Here is a 3,746-nt window from a genome sequence, read left to right on the forward strand (position 1 = left end):
CTTTGATTTTTTTTTTTTTTTTTGGGAGGGGTGGGAAGAGTCCTGTATCTCCCTTTTGTCTGTAACCAGAGTCTGGTTGGAGTCTCTGGTCAGCTTGAGGTCCTGTGGCTTGATTGGTTTCTTAAGTCAGTTTGTTGGAACAGGCAGGAAAATGCTCTGCTTTACCCAAGATTTTGAGATCCCCCTCCCAGGTTAGTTTACTGGGAGGGTGATCTGCTTTGAGAATCACAAAAGAGGGGAATGCAGTGATGAGGCTAGGTTCTGGGTAGAGTTGAGGCCTTTCAACGAACAGTAGCTCTTCCCTGGGGCTATTTTGTGAAAAAAAACTCACAGCACCCAGCCTGGAGCCATTCTCAGGGTTTCTGTTTTTCAATTGATTGTGGTGGCTGCTAGAGGGAGGGGCAGCCTCTGGCTCTGGCCACCCAGCGAGGAGAGCCACTCCAGTGGCTGGTGCCTGAGCTGGGCGACCCCTCCCTGGATGGAACTGAGTCTGTGAGGTCACCTTGCCGCCAAGTTCCTGTGACCTGCCAAATGACTAGCTCTATTCCAAGGCCTGAGCTGGAGCTAGCCGCTCCTCCGAGCTTTGTCGGTATCCAAGATGGAGATCACCGGTGCTGGGGGGGGAGGGGTGGCCTTCCCTCCTCTGCTCCCAGAGGAGTGAGGAAGTGGGGCTTCTACTCACGCGGACTCTTGGATCTCGGGTCGTCTCTGGTCTGCAAAGTGCAGGATGAAGTTGTCCGCTCCTTGTCGGTTCTTGCTGGTGTTGAGTAGAATCCGCTCGTCCGCTGCGTCTGGCTCCTTCGTCCCGGACTGCGTCTCAGGTATGCCTCCGTGGCGGTGGTCGCCGCTGCGACCCTGCCGCCGCAGCGGCAGCTGCTCAGATGTGTCTGCTTGGCTTCCCCTCTCTTGACTAACTCTCTGTCCTGTGATGGCACACTTGGTGTGATTCTCTGGCTTGGGACTGTTCACTGGAACTCTGAAACTGTTTTCTATGCAAGAGCTTGTTCAGATTCCAGCTTCTCCTCCGCCATCTTCCCGGAACTCCCTGTTCTTTTTCTCTTTCAATCTTTTTTAAAAAATAGAATTTTGTTTGCTCTATCAATTGATCAGAGGCATGGATTTTGTGGCTAGCTAGGTCATTGCACATGTGTATCTCTCTTCCTTTCTCTATTTCATGGTTCTCATAGATAATATGATTGCTCCATAACTATCCTAATTTATGTTGCTTTTATATTTTCGGTTGCATCATTTCACTTTTTGCTCTGCCATTTCCCAAATCATTTATATAGAAGGCATTATTTCATATTTTCTCATTCCTAGAATAAGCTGCACATGAAGACATCACTGGTCCTCATTTTCAGTCTGTACCTTTGAATATGGAGGAACATCTTTCCTCTGTTCTCCATCAATTCCCTACTCTCCAGTTAGAATAATTTCGAATAGTAAAATTAGAAAAAGAGAATCTAAATCATGGTGAAAAAAATATGCAGAAAATTCACCGGATATTTCTGACCAGTTCAACCAATGTGAACTGTTAGGGAAATACATGGAAACCTCATTCCCACTGGCTCTCAAAGTCTCTGCTTAGTGAATTCTTAGGAAGATGAGGAACAAGATGAAAAAGTAAGGAATAGTATCAATTGCAAGACAAAAAATGGAGAAGGATCCAAGTAAATTTCTTCATTGGGCTACTGAAAATATTCAGCTTACTACAGGGCGGAAACTACTTTTCAAAAAGGCCACTCATGTGAATAATAGGGGATGATGATGAGTATACGCCACTGCATCTGGAAACCGACAGTGGACACTTAGACATTGTCCATGAGTTGGTGGCTCAAGTGGCAAATGCAATAACTGTAGATGGCTGGACACCCCTGCACAGTGTATATATGCAGAATAATACCAGACTGGCTTCTTTCTTACTTCATCATGATACAGATACCAATGCCCTAACTAAAGGCCTCTTGACCCCCTTACATCTTGCTGCTGAGAATTGAGATAGCAAAGATACACTGGATCTCCTTCTGTTGAACCATTATATAAACCAGGCATGAAGAACAACTTAGAAGAAACTGCACTTGAAATTGCCCAAAGCATAAGTATTTATCACTACCTCTATGAAGCTGTGGAAGGCTGTACAAATTGTTCTCTTAAGTCCTAATGGTCGGGTTAAGTTTCTTAAATTTCAAAAATGCAAGTCCATCCTTTGTGTCCATACAAAATATTTCCACAATCCAAATAAGGGCAATATCTTTTTTTTTTTTTTTTTTTTTTTGCTCGGTCATGGGGCTTGAACACTGGGCCTGGGCGCTATGTCTGTGCTCTTCAGCTCAAGGTGAGTGCTCTACCGCTTGAGCCACAGCTTCACTTCCAGTTTTCTAGTGGTTTATTGGAGATAAGAGTCTCACGGACTTTCCTTCCTTGGCTGGCTTTGAACCGTGAGCCTTAGATCTCAGCCTCCTGAGTAGCTAGGATTACAGGAGTGAGCCACCAGCGCCCGGCAACACCAATACTTACTGTAAAAATTCATGAATTCCGTGGAATTCTTCCAAGTGAATTGCCTGCATTGGATGTCAAAATGAATTCAAGAGTTTTTGTATACATGTATAATGATTTCTGCAGAGTTTGTGATTTTTTAATCAGAAATAATTTTAACGTATCTGTTGAAATGAGTAGTACAGAAACTAAAGTATTTCTGGTGGTTGTCTGAAAAGGAATATTTTAAAATATTCTATATTCTATGTTTGCATAATGTTCATAATTTATTTTATTCTTTCCTAGATATACTTTGAATTCTATATTATTTTATAATATATAGGTTCATTAATGTGTCCTTTCAGATTGTATTCCATATAGAAAGTTTTAGATTCCTTTTTTGCCTAGTTCCTAATATTATTTTTCTTTGGGATAAAATGACAATTTTGTCTAATTTCAAAAGTTTTGTAAAGTTTATGCTATGTAAACGCCTTTCTGAGGTGAAGATTTAATACACTAATGCCAAAATAAATTTAATTTAAAGGAATTACGTTTGTTGTTACACTTGTTATTTTGTAATCAACTTTTTTTTTTTTTGGGGTCCGGTCTTGGGGCCTGAACTTTGGGCCTGGGCGCTGTTCCTCAGCTCTTCAGCTCAAGGCTAGCGCTCTACCACTGAAGACACAGCGCCACTTCCGGCTTTTTTCTTTTTGCTTATGTGGTGCTGAGGAATCGAACCCAGGGCTTCGAGCATGCAAGGCAAGTGCTCTACCACTGAGTCACCTTCCCAGCCCTGTAATCAACTTTTTAATAACTATTTTTCATTTCTTGCATCTGAAGAATGAAAAATACGTAATACTTCACAAATTTTCATATCATCCTTGTGCAATTGCCATGTTAATCTCCATATTGTAATTTGGGAATACGTGCTGCTGAAGCATGTAGTATCTTCTAAATTTAAGTAGTTAGTGATGCAATCTTTATACAGGCTTATATCCGTGGGTGCCTACTTGGAACAAGGAAATCTTATTGTTCCTAACAATGCTATTATTTCCCTAAAATTCTGTGAATAGGGGAAAAATTACATGTTCAATCGATTGTTCACATTTGCAATTTTTTTTTGTCAATGACAATTTTAAGTCTTTTTCATTTGGAATTTGATCATACTTTCAATAATTTATAGCTAGGTCCAAAGGTGATGGCTTTTTCAAGTACTTATTGATCCAACTGAATTAGGTTTGTGGAGCTAATGGATTCAAAGTAAGCCTTGC

General features: G+C 41.4%; 1 pseudogene; it reads right to left on the minus strand.

The window, feature by feature from the left end:
• Window positions 1-3,319: 3,319 nt before the first annotated feature.
• LOC122100792 lies at window positions 3,320-3,416 on the minus strand (annotated as a pseudogene).
• Between the last annotated feature and the right edge of the window lie 330 nt (window positions 3,417-3,746).

The sequence above is a fragment of the Dipodomys spectabilis genome, unplaced genomic scaffold (genome assembly GCF_019054845.1).
Source record: "Dipodomys spectabilis isolate Male_0828 unplaced genomic scaffold, ASM1905484v1 ptg000601l, whole genome shotgun sequence".
In the NCBI taxonomy this organism is placed as follows: Eukaryota; Metazoa; Chordata; class Mammalia; order Rodentia; family Heteromyidae; genus Dipodomys; species Dipodomys spectabilis.